This window comes from Amphiura filiformis, chromosome 1 (assembly GCF_039555335.1).
Source record: "Amphiura filiformis chromosome 1, Afil_fr2py, whole genome shotgun sequence".
Taxonomy (NCBI): domain Eukaryota; kingdom Metazoa; phylum Echinodermata; class Ophiuroidea; order Amphilepidida; family Amphiuridae; genus Amphiura; species Amphiura filiformis.
Genome location: NC_092628.1, coordinates 75225130 through 75243706, shown reverse-complemented (window position 1 = coordinate 75243706; position 18577 = coordinate 75225130). Strand labels below are relative to the sequence as shown.

General features: G+C 40.3%; 1 pseudogene; it reads left to right on the top strand.

The window, feature by feature from the left end:
* Window positions 1-239: 239 nt before the first annotated feature.
* LOC140163017 (uncharacterized) overlaps window positions 240-18577 on the top strand; it is a 207630-nt pseudogene continuing 189292 nt past the window's right edge.

The following is an 18577-nucleotide window of genomic DNA, read 5'->3' as shown; positions in this document are numbered from 1 at the left end:
CCCACAAAAAATACTGTCGAAACGCAATAAACGCTCATTCTAGATCCCTTAATAACATGCATTAATAAATTACATGTTATTTCAACATACACTCCACATCTCACAAAATCTCATTCCACTTTTTTAATGAGATTTAGTGAGATTTAGTTATTAACAGGCTTTGCAGATGGACATTTAGTGAGATTTTGTGAGACTTGGTTATTTACCAGGGTTTTTCCCCTTGTGTTCAGTTAGGGTTAATGAGGTCCCACAACATAAGCACCATGTTAGAGCTCATCCAGAAAGTAACACCATGAAAGGCTGCAGCTCTAAAACAAGCTGGAGTTGGAGTACCAAACCCTCTGCATAAATCAGTGATGGAGGCTGTGTCAGCAACCCTGTCTGCACCAAAGCAGTCTGCAATAAGAAGGATAATGGCTGAAGCACTATCGGAATTAAAGAGAAAAGCCTGGCCAAAAACCAGTCTCTATGGATGCCATCAAATGTGTGAGAAGCTTCTATGAAGCAAATTCAAATCCACTACCGGATAAGAAACTAGTTAGCAAGAAAACCCAGACATATATTGGACTGCACCATTGCACAGCTATTTGAGCAATATACAAAATGCCACCCAGAACACCCAGTCAGTACAACAACGTTCTATTTTCATAGACCAATTCATGTTAAAGACAAATCCAGTGCTAAATATGTGGGTGGGATGTTTATGTGAGTAATGCGAAAATATCAACTTGAAGCTCCAAGCCCTCAACAAGATCCAGCCTGGTATCTTCAGTAATGCGTATGATCTGGCAGCGTGTTCTACATCATGTGTGACAAGGCTAGTGGTGAGAAGTTCTTCCGTCCCCAGAAATTCAAGAAATATGGACTTGTCAAGTTAGACATCAAATTACAAGACATCATGAAGAAAGGAAACAAGCATGTAATTTGGCAGATGGGAGTATGTGACGACAATGTACCATGGGAAGAAAGGAACCAGGAAGATCAAAAAGAGAAAGCCCAATTTGAAAGAGGGCAATGTTGCCAAGCTAGTGAAAGAATTGAAAGAAGAAGCACAAACTTTCTGAACATTTATTTAATAAGGATTGGCAAAATGCACAGGAAAAGACACTTAATCCAGCAGAGGTTTTGGGAGCGTACAACTTCGCGGAAAATTATAAGTGTGGGCACCAACGAGAAGTGCAGAGTGCATATTATGCACAAGATTCAGCAACAGTCAGTGCACCCAATAGTTCTCTACTATAACTGTCCACAGTGCAAAGCACCAACCAGAGAAAGTGCTGTCATGGTCAGTGATGACCTTACTCATGATCATCATGCAGTGAATGCTTTCCAACAGCAGATAGTAAACCACCTAACATCAACCAGAAATTTACACATCCAGATGTTTTACAAAATATTGCCCCCTCCCCCATAGCGCCCTGTTTAAATAAACACACTGCTATAAAAGATGGAAATGAAATCAAGAAAAAAATTATTGATGGCATATATATATTAAATAGTGATTTTTACATAATGCTGGTGTAATTGTGATGTGATTACATATTTTACATGTCTTTTCAGATATTCTCTTCCATTTGGGAATAATACCTAGGAAACATATAAACCCTGTGAGCACCGCTGACTTGACTGGCTCTTATGAGGGGGAGACAAGGCAGAAAACAAAGGCTGAATTAGCAGTAGATGACATGAACCTTGTGAGTGCCGCTGACTTGACTGGCAGAAACTAAGGCTGAATTAGCAGATGCCTTAGGTGGTGTTTTCTTCTTAGATGAAGCATATTCACACAAAGAAGTGGTTTGGAAAGGAGGCACTGGATGAAATAATGATCTCAATGAATAATCCAGCCAATCCATTCATTATCCTAGCTGGGTATCCAGATGAGATGGAGGACTTAGTCAATACAAACAAAGGACTTTGGAGGCGAGTCAAAATAATTTGCCTCCAGCCTTACATAGACGAGGAGTTAGTGGACATGATCAAGTATGTGTGTGGAATTCACATTTGCACAGTTCTGCTATATTTGGTTGAGTATTAACATTAACAACTCTCATCCAGCGTGTCTGCGTAGTTTATTTTGCTCGGAAGTAAAATCCACACAGACGATATAGACAGAACGTTCAACAGGTGATGAACAATGATGAAAAGTGATTGAATCCCTAGAGGTCAAAGGTTTTATTTTAGCGAATATTGTGAGTGAACGTGCTTGCCCGAAAAATAACAACATGGTAAATAGTTATCACTATGCACCTCTCAAAAATAAACAACTCGCAAAATCCAAAACAAAATCTTGACACAAAAATAACAGCATACACTGCTTGCTGAGATACATTGTACATGCATATCTACGGCAATTATTTATGATTTATATTTTTAAATGCCGGTGAAAGTAAACAAGGAAGATGCAGTGTTTGATTCGGACGTGGACCTAGGTGAGGTTGTGGGTGGATTCAATGAAGGCATGAAAAAGGATAACAATGGCGGGGTAGTGACCCGCTTTATTGATGCAGTGAAGATGGTAAGAGTTCGCCAGGTGGTGTACAAAAGAGGGCAACCAGCTGATGATGTAATATTCACACAAGAACAAGTACAAGAAGCAGCAGGAATTGTCAGCAGAGGTCAACAATGAGATATTGATATAGAATGGCGTGCATGCAGTATGCAAGTATTTAGATAAAATTAATAATAATAAATAATTAAATAGCGTTAAATTTTGCCAACAAAAATAACTGAAAATCAGGTTTTTTAGTGTAAATTCTCATTTCACATTTCAAATTGGATACTAACTCAATGCTTTTGAAATCAAAAATAATTTAATTAAAATTATAAATATAACTATCTATTTGACTGATGAACGTAATTTGGAAGTTGATGCATCACAACTCATACAAATTAGCAGAGCATGCGCAGGCAAATCAAATGAGGTTGCGGGGAGTTCATGTTCGCCCATGTTCCTCGGACACTTACTTTCAACAAAGCGGATGTATATTAGACCAATACAACAAGACATATATATTGACAAGGGAAGATCATGTGCATCGGTAACTGAAATTGCTTGCCACTTCTGTGGAGAGATATTTCTAGTAAATGCATTGAGGAATAGCGACTTTGATATTTTTGTGTGCACACATTTTCATTTTGTGTGTATAAGTCATAAGGTGAGCTGACGGATGCTGAAGTGGATCACTGGGTGGTTGAGCCCAGCCATACTGAAGAGGGCACAAGAGTTGGATGATGAGACTGAGAAAGGGTTGGAAGAACAAGACTTGACCATGAAAAGAATGTAGTTCAGAAATGTACCTGCCAGTACAAGTTAAATGGTGGCATGCCATGTTAAGCAGTTTTCAGTATTGCTGTCTTGTCACCTGGACATAATGGATTTTCAGAGGGAATGTACACCATTTTTACATAAACGTGCTGTTACGTGCAATTGTCTTTCGTAACAAAAATCCAAATTTTTGGTCCATGAATTGTTATCAAAACTGGAAACATAAGAAGGTGCCATGTTTGAAGACACCCATTTTGATGGAAGGGTCAACGTATTCAGCAATAGAAAGGGGGCAGTGGAAGAATTCACAATCACAGTAGAGGATTTCAGGAAGATTGATTTAAATGAAGCCAGCATCGCAGACATCTACAAAGCCACACATGTTAAGGTGCTACGACTTTACTTGTGTACAAAGCCATTGAAAGAGGATACAGTAAGTGAGCTTGACAGTTCACCCGACTCGGAGTTGGATGACGTACATGTACTGGCCGAAGAAGAACATGTGATGCCATGTTTGATGACATCCATTGGGATGAAGAGTCAACCCATCAACATACAACAATGACAGTTATACTATTTCACTTCCAAGAAAATACAAAGCCCAAATATTTTGGAATTTGTTCATGGAAGGTCATCTTGTTTTTAAAATGATCAAAAATCAAGGGATCCATTCGAAAACAGGCATGTCTGCTACAGAGTAGTCTAGCATATGCCAGCAAATCCCACCAGACCAGTTTGAACCCATCTTGTTTAACCCTAACACTGACCCAGGTTTTTTGCTATCGTAAGTCACAGAAGATCCGAATTTTTCAAGAAGAAGAATTTTTGACTTGGCACCCCCGGGATTCGAACCTTTGACCCCCCGCATGCCAACCGCACGATCGCGGACCGGGAGCTACACGAATTATTGCTGCCCGGCCAGCAATTCGGTGAGCATTTGACACTTAGGCTGACTGCGTCATTGCAGACCCTGGGATGCATGCATGCGCTGAATTTTTCATCGTGGTATTCAGTGGTATTTTCTGGTGTAAGGGTTAAACTACACATACCACTGCACAGTATATAAGGAGTATAAGAACGGGACAAACATGTTTTATTACATCAGGTGATTTGATTTCAACATATTACAGTATTTACAATGTTTAATGAAAATAACAATCTAACAGTTTTTATATTTCATTAAGGGATCTAGTCATCTAGAATGAGCGTTTCGACAGTATTTTTGTGGGACATGAGAGCACCTCAGACGTATCGAATTGCATTCTGAATACGAAGCATGTCTTTCTGATATGTAACCGTACAGCTCGAATGAGCCGTAAATTCCCTAAATTGTATTCAGGGTTAAAGTGTAAAATATCTATGAAGGTTGTATTCATCATTAACTTAAGCTGGCGCGACATCTTTCTCATTTTGATAGTCCAACACCAATCAATAGTCCTATTGTTGAAGTGGATAATAAGCTTCTACCTTAAATGGCTAGAGAGTTTTTAATAGCGCTGGTCTTTGATTGGTTTGGCTAAATTCTGTTCAAGTGGTGGGTCACATTTTGTATAGGTATGTATAACCAACAATTAATGTGAAAACTTTCTTATACCTCGTTGACTTGGGGCTGATATGAAATGACCGCTAATTATGACTGTTTGATATTTATTGCCAGCAATGTGGAAAAAGAGTTGCATGTAGAAACGAAAGAAGGTACCATTTTGTTGATGGAGCAAAGTTTAACAAACCATAACCCCGCTTCTGGATATCGTTTGAAGTCAAATGATATACCATTTTAAAGCTTAGGCCAATGGAACTCGATTATTAGTTTCCGATTGGATGTTTGAAAAAAAGGACGAGGTCGCTATTTCATTATTCATTATTCGGTCTCTTTTCATTATCCATTATGTCAACAAAATCAATGATTTTATGAACAGCTTTCTCCAAATTTAGGTACCCCACAAATACCAAAGTATATATTGTTGATGAAAAATCATTTCAAATCAGGTATTAATGCTAGATCATCATTACAGACATTTTGCAACAGATTGAGAAAAGATTTGAATTTGTTTTTATTAAAATGAAAAGAAATTTGCAATTTTTGTAATCACTGGAAACATGATGAGGTAATCCTTAAATTTCCATTATTTACTACATCCTCTACCCCTACAACTAAGAAAAACTGCTGATTATGATCAGCAGGGTATGTCAGACATTTTGAGAGTTTCAATTTTGATTATTTCCATCTCAATTTTCAGATAATTGACTTTTTTTATCAAAATAATGAAAGTTTTGGTCAAATTGAAAAAGTGATGCGGGCGGCCAATAGGAAACTAACAATCGAGTTCCATTAGCCTTATGATGTATATTTTCTAAACACGAAATAAAACAAAATTGACCCGGGAGGAATTTACGGCTCATTCGCCGTGTCGGGTCACATATCAAATAATTTTCATTTTTTTAAATTCACGATATAATACAAATTTTATGACAAATTATTAAAATTTGATATTTTTAAAATGGTTGATATATAACAGTCCTCGAAATAAATTTCATAAATCTAATGATATAGTCTTAAAGTGTATGTAGCTGGGAGGAAAAGCCGACGATCAATTGAAAATTTTGACCTTTTATATTGAAGATATGGATTTTTTCCTCCAAAAGACCTGTTATTTTTTGTGTTTTGGGAAAAAAATCCATATCTTCAATAATGAAAGGTCAAAATTTTCAATTGATCGTCGACTTTTCATCCCACCTACATACACTTTAAGTATAAATCATAAGATTAAGTTTACTTCAAGTACTGTTAAATATAAAAAATATCAATTTTTAATGATTTGCCATAAAATGTGTATAACACTGCGAATTAAAAAAAAAAATCAAGATTATTTGATATCAGAAGGACATTCTTCGTATTCAGAATGCAATTCGATATGTCTGATGTGCTCTAATGTCCCACAATAAATACTGTCCAAACGTTCATACCCCTTCCCTTAACCATTCACCAGAAAAAAGTGAGTTTATTAAATTATGTCATTTATCTTGCATTTCTTTTTTTTTTTCGTTTATCCCAATTTTTTATACCTGTGCAGAAAGGTAGCACATATATTCTGAAGAATCTTAGTTGCAGAATGTTCAGCAATGAGCTATCACTCACTTGTACTCCAGTACAAGTGTCAAAGAGGAAACTGGTTGCGATACCAGTAGATAGGAAAATTTTGGACACTAAGGTAAAAGTGAAGGAAAGTTAATTATCTTTAAAATATTTTTTTATTTAATTAATGAGTTGCCCACTTAATGTGCAATTACTCAAGTAAATACAGCAACATATGCCAATAAAATTGAGGTAACATCCAATTCTTTCTACTGAAAGAACACTTAAAGGACCTGTTAGATCCAAGGGCATAAACTATTATGCTGCTGTGGGATAAAGAGGTGCCTGGTCAGATGAGTGTAGAAGAGTGCTTGGCTCATTCAAACGTTCATACCCCTTCCCTTAACCATTCACCAGAAAAAAGTGAGTTTATTAAATTATGTCATTTATCTTGCATTTATTTTTTTTTCGTTTATCCCAATTTTTTATACCTGTGCAGAAAGGTAGCACATATATTTTGAAGAATCTTAGTTGCAGAATGTTCAGCAATGAGCTATCACTAACTTGTACTCCAGTACAAGTGTCAAAGAGGAAACTGGTTGCGATACCAGTAGATAGGAAAATTTTGGACACTAAGGTAAAAGTGAAGGGAAGTTAAATATCTTTACAATATTTTTTTATTTAATTAATGAGTTGCCCACTTGTATGTGCAATTAGTCAAGTAAATACAGCAACATATGCCAATAAAATTGAGGTAACATCCAATTCTTTCTACTGAAAGAACACTTAAAGGACCTGTTAGATCCAAGGGCATAAACTATTATGCTGCTGTGGGATAAAGAGGTGCCTGGTCAGATGAGTGTAGAAGAGTGCTTGGCTCTCTGGATGTCAAATCTACAGAGCAAGGCCAACTACGTATGGCAATACGACTTCTTCAGACACCGAAACCAGCTGCTTTTACAACCATCTGGAACTGTCACCTTACACAAAGGTCTTTATCTGCCTGGGATGGCCAGGCCAGGTATACCATCGAGTCTGCGGAAGAGGGGCCAGATTACCACCACATGCCAACCAAAGTAGCTCCAAAGAAGAACCCCATCCAAGAAGACCCATTTATTCAAGACGGCATGACTATAGTTGAACAGATCAACGTCTTGGACGGCCTACTGATGAAAATGTTAGAACGGCCAGTACCAAACTGTAGAGGCATGTTCTTTTAAAGAAATGAAAATGCAGAACAAGAGAAGATGCAAGCCAAAGGAGCAGCTGTGTCAAGTAGGCAGGGCATATGCCAAAGAAATCAGATTGGCCCCACTTGTTGAAACTCTTGACAAATACTGTGAAGAACATGATGAAAGTATTAAGGGTGATATCTTATTCTTTCTTCTGAAAGAACATTTAAAGGATCTGTTAGATCCTAGGGCAGAAACCGTTATGCTGCTGTGGGATAAAGAGGTACCTGCTCAGATGAGTGTGGAAGAGTGCTTGGCTCTCTGGGTGTCAAATCTACAGAGCAAAGCCAACTACGCATGGCAGTATGACTTTTTCAGACAGTAAAACTGGCTGCTTTTACAACCACCTGGAACTGTCACCCTACACAAGGGTCTCTATCTGCCTGGGACAGCCAGGTATACCATCGAGTCTGCCGAAGAGGGGGCAGATTACCACACACCAGCCAAAGTAGCTCCAAAGAAGAACCCCATCCAAGAAGACCCAATTTAGTCAAGACGGCATGACTACATTTGAACCGATCAATGTCTTGGACGGCCTACTGATGGAAATGTTAGAACGGCCAGTACCAAACTGTAGAGGAATGTTCTTTTAGAGAAAAGAAAGCCAAAGGAGCTGCTGTGTCAAGTAGGTAGGGCATATGCCAAAGAAATCAGATTGGCCCCACTTGTTGAAACGCTTGACAAATACTGTGAAGAACACAATGAAAGAAAGGGTGGTATCTTCTTTTTACTTCTGAAAGAACATTCAAAGGATCTGTTAGATCCTAGGGCAGAAACTGTTATGCTGCTGTGGGATAAAGAGGTGCCTGGTCAGATGAGTGTGGAAGAGTGCTTGGCTCTCTGGGTGTCAAACCTACAGAGCAAGGCCAGCTAAGCACAGCAGGACGACTTCTTCAGTCTTCAGACAGCGAAACCAGCTGCTTTTACAACCACCTGGCACTGTCACCTTATACGAGGGGCTTCATCTTCCTACACCAGCCAAAGTGGCTCCAAAGAAGAACCCCATCCAAGAAGACCCATTTAGTCAAGACGGCATGACTGCAGTTGAACCGATCAATGTCTTGGATGGCCTACTGATGGAAATGTTAGAATGGCCAGTACCAAACTGTAGAGGAATGTTCTTTTAAAGAAAAGAAAATGCAGAACAAGAGAAGAGGCAAGCCAAAGGAGCAGGGCATATGCCAAAGAAATCAGATTCAGATTGGCCCCACTTGTTGAAACTCTTGACAAATACTGTGAAGAACACAATGAAAGAAAAGGTGATATCTAATTTTTTCTTTAATATTTAAAGGATTCATTTATTTATTCTTTCTTTAAGCAGGGTAGCCCCTTCAGTAAATGGTACTGATCTCTATAGGGGGGCCTAGGGTAGAAATTATTATGCTGCTGTGGGATAAGGAGGTGCCTGGTCAGATGAGTTTGGAAGAGTGCTTGGCTCTCTGGGTGTCAAACCTACAGAGCAAGGCCAACTACGCACGGCAGTTAGAAAGTTTATTTCAGGGATTATTTTAAGAAAGTGAACAAACACGGCTACTGTAAATAACAGTGAAACAGAACGTATAGATGTATGGTATACAAACAATGTGTTCCCAGGTTTCCCAACAGTTAAGATGATCCTAGCTGTGTTGACTTGCTTTCATGGCCCACGTGAGGAGAGCGCATTCAGCATAATGGGTGGCATAATTGACAAAAAAAATCGAAATTACATCTCCAGTGGTGCTCAAGTGTGCAAAAACCCTCTGGCACCCCTGACCAGGACAAATGGACCCCACCAGGGGCTCTTAAGCGGCCCCTGAAGAGCCCATGGACCCCCCGCCGCAACTAGTGAGAGCTCCGCTTCGCAATTTAATTTCCTAGGGTTTGGGCGCTTTTAACATGATTTTTTAATATAAAAGTATAATTGTGTTCGTAGACTTTTGGTTTTCAATACCAAGTTTTGGCGTGTGCCAGAATGTGATGGAATTTTCACAGAAAAAGATGAAGCAATATATTTATGAAAGTGCGGAGGAAGTAGAATCTATTGATGCAACATTTACTTCGAAAAATTACATAATTTGATTAATTTCTAAACCCAAACTCGTTTGAAACAATTTTTGCAATTGATTTGGGAAAAGGGTGGAGGGGAATTGTCAGTGGGTGTTCCTTGAATGTGATGGATATTCATATAAGATAATAAGGGACATCATGGACACTGTCCTTATATGTAACAGATGCCACACAACCTTTTATGGGGAAGAAACCATTAAGTCGGATGAACACCTTCGTCATGTGTTGCACATGAAGCTGAGTAGGATTTGACTGGATAGTTCTGGTTGCAGGACTACACCGCTTGGAGATGATATGAATGTGGCTCATTCATTTACCAAACTGGGATGTATTTGTGAGCCACTTGGCATATAATGTTGGCTTTGAGAGCCAGAAGACCTAAGAATACTGTCGTAACGGTTCTGACCATCACAAAACATGGAATCTCTTGCAAATTATGTACATTGGAATCACCAAAAGACTCTTGGTACCATATGTAAGGGATTGATGTTGCATTGGGGAATGTTGCAACGGTCCAGCGATACTGGAATGTGACTAATGACAATCCAAACTATGTAACATGGCACTTCTAGATGCCCAGCTGCTGTTTATGAATAAGGTTTTGGATTGGCGTCCACATTACCATTGCATAATTGAAAAAAATGTAAACATACTAAACAAGTTGATGTTGAATTTGGCCGGGAACTTTGACCTATGATTTTATTGATGGGTCCAGGTGCAGATTCTCAGCAGCACCTCTATAATCAAGCCAGGCTCAACCTATGTGTGCTTCCCTTGGAAACACGCATGCAGACCCATTTCAGTATTTCAGTGTTTCTACACAGCGAAATACCGTTATAGAAACGGTATGGAACCATTAATCACTCCTGTGGAAACAGCCTCCAATGCCTTTTTGCAACGCCAACGGAAACCTCATTGGAGTAGGTTATTGCCGATGACGAAGCAGTTACATTTTCTGTAGACAGAAGCGGTAACTTGATGTGTATCATTCCCATCAGGCCTTGCGACTTCCGGGTTATCGAACTTTCGTGTTGTTTATAATTCGCACATGTGAAGTAAATCATCAAGTAAATTGGACAGATGACATGACGAAAGCCCTCATAACAGCATGGACATTACAACAAGTACAAACGATAATGGATGGGTCGATGAGGAACGAGGAAGCGTACAACATTTTAGCTCAAGCCGTGTGCGATACATGCCCCAATGTGGTATGTATTCCGATAGTACAGCTTCGGAAGTCGGTTATCAACAAACTTAAATCACTGAAGGAGTTCAATGCTGCAAAAGATGCCGACAGAAGTGGTGCAGGGCACGACTGCTTGATTAAGAAGCAAAGTTCTACTATGAATTGAAACCCATATTAGGGGAAAGGGACATATCAGATCCAAGACTAACCCTCGACTCTGGTGCTGGAGGTTTCAGCTCTGTAGTAAGTCCTTCCTCAGTGTTTACAACAGTAAGGACACAAGCAAGATATGAAATGTGCTGGGCACATTGGCCATGCACATGGCAACCAGCTAACAAAACTGATGAACATGAAAGAGTTCTCAAAGTCCTACAGGGATAGGTACCGGCAAAACTTCCCAGACGTGGACCAAGTGAAATGTGTGTGTCGTGGAAAGAAGCATCAGGCCGTCACATATATCTGCTGCCAAGAGAAACCTCTACAGCATCATGGTACAATGCAACAAGAGCCCAGAGGAATACTCTCGGTGGGTGATTGAGTTGGGGAAATACCACACTTGTGGTATCAACTCATGGGATGAAGGTAAGAGGTAGTACTAAGGCTTACTTAGGGCTACGAGTTGTGTTCCGGTGGGGTTAGTGTTGTTGCACTGACATACTGGACCCCTCAACATGTCTAGGCCCTGTCGGTCTTGCCCCAAGACAAAATATTTTGTATAAACATAGAAAATGGGTTTTTGTCTCTAGACCATTGGCAAGATTGGTTCTTTGGTCGTAACACTACCGAAGATAGCACTGATTTAGCTATCTACTTGAGGTCTATGTCTAGCATGCAAACCGACATGATCTACTAACATATATTTCTATTTTTTGCGTCTTTTTACAGTATGCAACATGAATCCGGGAAGAATGATTGAAAGTGAACACGATACTTCGACTCTTGTTGAAGAATTATATCTACAATACAAGAGAGGGCAGTATTGTGATGTGACCATTATACTAGACGGATTCAACATGTCAGCACATAAACTGATCTTAAGTAACACAAAACCATACAGTTTTCTGAGCTGCAAATCAGGCACAAAAAAAACTGAATGTCAAAGATGAAGACAGAACTTCAGGGGTTAATGAGGAACTACAAATTATATTAGAAAGATCTCTGAATTGCAATTGGGAATCATCTTGATCCTTGGGCTGTCATTGACAAATGTAGGGTAAAGCAATTAAGGAAAGCAAATCTTAGAAGATATTTTGGCAATGACGTAAAAGTTGTGTCGTCTTCTGGTTGGAATTGTGAGTTTCATTCCTGGACCTGCTGAGTAGTCCCTAGCAGCATGTACAAAATGCTCAGACAATCTCAGTTTGTGAAATTGCCACATCAATCTACTCTCCAAGAGAAAGTATGTCAAAAATGCGGGTCTGAAAACGATCCCTCGTACTAAGTTTGCCGAATTTTTATGAGCCAAATATTTATGAGTGTGCAAAGAATGTGGAATATACTGATGTAACATTCACTTTGAAAAATGACCTAACAATTACACAAAACAAGGCTAATGTAAAACCGGGAGAACCAGAATTTCTAAACCCAAACAGATTTGAAACCATATAAACATTATTGGGATCAATGGGGAAAAGGCATAAGTCAGCAGATATGGTGAGGGGAATCAACAGTGGGTATTCCTTGAATGTGATGGATTGCCATATAAGATAATGCGGGACATCATGGACACTGTCCTTATATGTAACATATACCACAGAACCTTTTATGGGGAAGAAAACCATTAAGTTAGATGAACATAGTAGTCAGGTGTTGCACAGACTTCATGAAGCTTAGTGGGATTTGACTGGATAGTTCTGGTTGTAGGACTTCTGCACTTGGAGATGAATGCGGCTCGCTCATTCATCAACCTGAACTGGGATGTATTTGTGAGCCACTTGGCATATAATTTTGGTTTCGAGAGCCAAAAGCCAAAAATACTGTCGTGAGGGTTCCGACCATCATAAAACGTGGTATCTCTTGCAAATGATGTACATTGGAATCACCATAGGACTGTTTGCGTGGAGGAAGCAGAACCAAACTCGCTGCTGATATTCCAATATTTAAATGCCTGATCTTCACTTGATAATCTACGTAATTCTTCATAGTGTTAGAAATAATCTTGAATTTTCCAGCACCATTCAGACCATGTCTGAAACTCTGGGCTGGCCACTTCCACATGAGTCAACGCTCCGTTCATACATCCACTGGAGTGACCAAGGTAGTGGGTTTACCCTTGATGCTATATTACAGATGTGTCTAGGACATGAAGCTCCATGAGCTTTAAACCTACCAGAAATTTGTAACAGTCGTCCATGACGAGATGAAGATTCAGAGTGGTCTTGTATACAGGAAAACGTCGGGGAGGTTGGTTGGCTTCCACACACTAGGTAACTTTAAAGATGAACTTTGTAGGTACGAAGACAACCTCCAGGGCTCTGGAAAGCCAGAGGAGTGGCAAGTCACATGCTGGTGTTCCAAGTCAGGGGAATCTTTTGGAACTTCCAATATCCCTTTGCACATTTCCCCACATCAGCAACCAAGGGAAATGAGATTTTCTTGCTGTTTTGGAAAGTGGGGGAGATTTTGGAGATAATGGGCATGAAAGTAGTTGTGGTTACTTGTGATGGTGCCGCAACTAATCGAAAGTTCTTTGACATGCATGGGCCTTCATCTGTCGCAAAACCATGAAGTTTTCTGAGCTGCAAATCAGGCACAAAACCCTGTACAACAAAGATGAAGACAGAACTTCAACGGTTATTGAGGAACTACAAATCATATTAGAAAGATCTCTGAATTACAATTAGGGATCATCATGATCATTGGACTGTTGCTGGATGTGGCTGCACCCAACTAAAAATTCTGCTCCATGCATGGCTTTTGAGAAATTCAAGCTTAAGAACAGTTCAATAGTGCCTTACTGCACTGCAAACCCCAATGACCATTCCAGAAGTATACATGATTCAAAGAAGTACAACACAGAAATCAACTTTTAAAATCAATGTCTCTGGGCTACTATACTGATATTCTGTTTTTAAATTGAAGTCATTGAACAGGGCTGCTTAGGTACATGAGATGCCAGACATAAAAGGCAAAAACTAAGTAAGAGCTAATTGGTCTATCAATGTGCCCCAAAAATGATGGCAACAAGTATGCCAAACCTGTTTGCATAAACAGTGTGGAACTCATAAGCTGCATAACCGATTTACACCACTAATAGTAGCTCATGCTTATGATGCTAACTCTATGGTACAGTGGTGAAAGTGGGCGGCGTCTTTGGACATGATTGAAGTTTTAATCACACAGAGAAAGACCATATCCGAGCTGGTGGAAGAACAATTGTATGCTACCAAAGAGCCCAATGGGGGAGGCCTACTATAATCGCCAACCAAGGCTGTATTTCTTAGGTATGGTAAGGCACCATCCTGCAGAGCAACACAAAGATGATGTGTTCTCCTACACTTGGGGTCAGCATCAATATTTGAGCCACGGCGCTGGGAATGTGAAAAGCGGGGAGGGGGGGGGTAGGAGCAACAAATTATTCATGACGATCGCGAGATTTTACTCATTTTCCAGCTTTTTGTGTGACTACCTAGGCGTGAGATTATACTACCTTGGCGTGAGACCGTGAGAAAGTGACCCTATGCGTGAGACTCACGGCCAATGCGTGAGAGTTGACAGCCCTGCTTGTAGGCCTATACCGTGTATGTCTACCGTGATGACAGTAGCATAGCTGCCGGGGGGGGGGGGGGGCAATTACAAAAATTGCCTATTTGGGCCCCCGCCCCTAGTGCAAGGAAAAAAAAGAGGGAAAGGGGGGGGAGAAAGAGGAAAAAAGAGAGGAGAGGGTGAGAGGAGGGGCAGAGAGATGGGGAATCCAAACGATATGCAATACAGCTCAATAGGCCTACCATATATGATTATGATAAGCCTGGCAAAAATTGTCTATTTGGGCCCCCGCCCCCAGTGGGAAATTTGGTGGATTTGGGCCCCGCCCCCCGCCCCATAGGGCCTACAGTCTTGCCCCTCCTGGAAAAAATCACAGCTACGCCGCTGCGTGATGATGTTGCAAAGTTGCGGAAGTTCATTCATAAATTTCCCATTTCCACTCGACAACAACAGACCAGCACGCAGCGCCAGCAGTAGCTAATCCCGAGCTAATCAGAGACATGTGCGTTTCTCTTTCAACAGAAAATAATGTGACCATGTGACTGACACGATGTATGCTTCAAATAATTATGCTCTCGGCGTCCAAGTATGATAATGGAAAATATTTATAATGAACTCTCCCTTATTTAGCCACACCTGTTCCTTTCTCGTGTTGCCTGGTATATCAGCAAAATCCTACACCTATCGCCTTCCCTTCGTAGAAAATCCCTGATAAAAACTCGTGATATTGAAATTGAATTTCAGCGCCAGAACTTCCGTCATTCTAGCATCATGGATGGATATGCAGTGGCGCCGCTAGGGGGGGGGGGCAGTATTTCCCCCAATATTTTTTCTTTCCCATCCAGTTTTTAGGCAAAATCCCCACAATTATGTAATTTTCTACTTTTTGCGGCAATTTCAAGTGCAATAAGTGCCCCGTCTCAAATTCACTTCCCAGGCCCCATGCCCCGCGAAAAAATTCTGGTTCCGCCACTACGGGTATGGCCATAGCTAGGGGGCGTTCCCCCCCCCTTCCCGTTGCCCTTGGTTATGCTGGACGTATGAGAAATTTAGAGCTTGTTCAATTCCGCCAATTTTAGAAATTTTAAAGGTAGGCCTATATACAGTGTAGGCATGTATATAGCCTATTGAAAAACGGATCACAGTCAAATAAAATATAAAAATCGTAGGCCCAATAATTTTACCAATGGCATTTATTGAGCTGCTCACTTCTTCAAAATCCTATGGTTTAATATTGATATTATATAATTGAGCTCCTTGTCAAGCTCCTCAGCAGGCCTACACATAGGAGAGTGACTAACTGAGCTCCCGCTATTTTCAGAAATGAAGGCCTGGCCTATTAAATGAATTGGGTCGGCTTATACAGCGACCAAAAGTTACGCAGTTCCTGTTCTTTTGAACAGATTTTTGCAACCAGAGGGACAAGCTTTTAGCAATGACCCTGCTCCAACGAGAGCGAACCTAACGAACGAACGAACGAGGCAGCCTTTTGTTTCATTTTACAGAACTTTTTTTAATCCCCCAAAATTAGTGGTTTTTTTTAATGGGGAGTAGGCTTTTAAAACGAAATTCAAATTTGGCAATATTTTCCATTGCTTAATGAAATGATCTGCGTGAAAATGCCTAAACATGTGGCCAGAGCGGCCGAGATGACTGGTATAAAAATCTTAACTTGTGAGAAAGGACGTAGGCCTATGGGGTTGTATGAGGCTGTGGATCACGAAATGCCCCTTTAATGTGTGCTAAGTAAAGTCATTCAGTTCCTCCCTTTCGACCTGCCAAAATTTATTCTCTCCCCCGGCCCCGCCTTGCCAAAAAATTGCTTTCTCGAAAGGCTGTGCAATCAGTACCGGTATAATAATAATAATTTAGCCTACTAAAATAAGCCAAAATTTCCAAGCGACTCGCTAAAATCGCTTCTCGGCCAGCCGAAAATCGCTTGTCTGCACCCTCCTGGACTGCCAAATTTTTGTGGCCCCCTCCCCCTTGGCCTGCCAAAAATGCCCCATCCCTTTGCATATAGCCTATATATAGGCATATGCCAATTTTTTGGGATCCCCAACAGGGGCGTAGCAACAGCATCAGGGGCCCATGGACAAGGAGCAGTACGGGGCCCTTTTAACCAGGGCGGGATTTACCTTATGGGGGCCCTGGGCCAGGCCAAAATTTGGAGGCCCGAACTCACGTGCCGAGGAAGTCATTGGGTCAAGTTTTGGTTTACGTATTTTAGAGGGGCTAACATATTTTGCTCCGATGTTACTAGGATATTTGGGCTATTTTAGCCTCAGATCAACATGAATTCTGTGATTTGAATGCGCGAAGCGCGGAAATTTTTACAATGTTGCCCTTTTTTGGCCAAAAACATGCTGTTATTGGGATTAAAAGAAAGATGCATAGGCCAATTTTAGGGCCCCCAAATTTTGGTGGCCCTAGACCCGGTCCCATCTGGCCCAATGGTAAATCCGGCCCTGCTCTCGATTATCAGCCTTATTTAATTTTCGCTTTTGTGCTCGGGGCCCATGGACTTCGTCCACCCTGTCCCCCCGCTTGCTACGCGCCTGATCCCCAATTTCCATACCCATACCCATACCTTAAATGGATTTCTAAATATCTACCTGTACCTGTTGCAAGCGCGGCAGCATTGGCGCTAGATTTTAAGCTAGAAAATACCTAAATATTTTAAAATCCAAACTCGGCAACACCACTTTGTGACGAAAGGAATCGGGCAAATACAGCCCGTCGTACGTAAACAACGTGTTTTAAAAAAAAATGAGAGTGTCACTTCTGTCCAAAAAATTTCGAATTTTGGCCTTGAGCAGCGACAATCAGAGGTAAGAAAAACACAGTATGACGCAGCTTGAAATATAGAATCACTATATCAATTTTGAAGTTTGTACTTCAAAGCACAAGCCGAAACGAGGTGAAATGGTTCGAAAAAAAAATTGATTTCGCTGTATCTTTTTATCGCGAAACTAGACAATTTGGCAGCAGCGAGTCGGAAAAACAGCAAATATCTCAATTTTCTGCTATCGAAATAAAAATTTAAATAGCACCTGCATGCAGAAGAGGGTTTATAGAAATAATGTAGGTCAGAATTTTGTCTATGAAATCTTGCACGGAATTATTATTACTGGTTACAAAACGACATACAAGTGGAGGCCATTTTACTTCAAATTCGCCAACATTTTAAGCTTACATAAAAATCGAGACAACCAATATCAAGAATGAATATGCACATTCTTGTATCAGACTTGTTTTTAATGTGCGTCAAAGTTCCCAACAAAATCGCCACTTCCAATGAGAAATTATGGCCGTGTTCCCAAAAATCTTGATGCTCGGATATTGAAAAAAATTGAAATGTTTGAAAAGTACATTTCATTTTGAGCCAAGTGAAAAATTCAAGCATAATAATGACCCTTACACTTTCAGCTTTTAGGCGTAGTTTATGTTTTCTCTCTCCGATATTTATTTCCAGAAATAGATAAGTTTAAAGGGGCTACGTTACGTGCATCCCATTTTGCTTCTGAAAATGGCAAAATTGTGTATAACCTTAAGCCATGGATACTATTCTACAGGACTTGTGGAAACAGTAGAGGGGAATGCAGAATTCCAACTTAAAGTGACAAAAGATTTGTTCAAGGATTTGGCAACCAATCAATGGAACAAGATGTGGAATGTAACTTTTTCTCCATCACAAACACAATGACTGATAGAGGGCCAACAAGTAGGGAAGGATTGAGTTGTGGCGAGAAGATGTATTGACGGGAAAAGTTTGCCCATGTATCAAGAATTATCATAAGCTGTAAGTAGAATAACTAAAATAAATGATTTTTACTGTGGAAATCATTTTTTGCTAGGTTTAGCATAATGGACCAAAGTTGGACTTTCCATGTGGAAAGTAGTGGTTTCGACAATAGTCCAAAACAGAAATGCCTTTCGGGTTAAGATACTTCTTGCATCGATCCCGAGATGCAGAAAAAATGGTGATTTGATGTCACACCAGATCATCATCACTTATCCATCTTGGTCTCTAATATTCTAGACTACAATTGTCCTACTTCTTT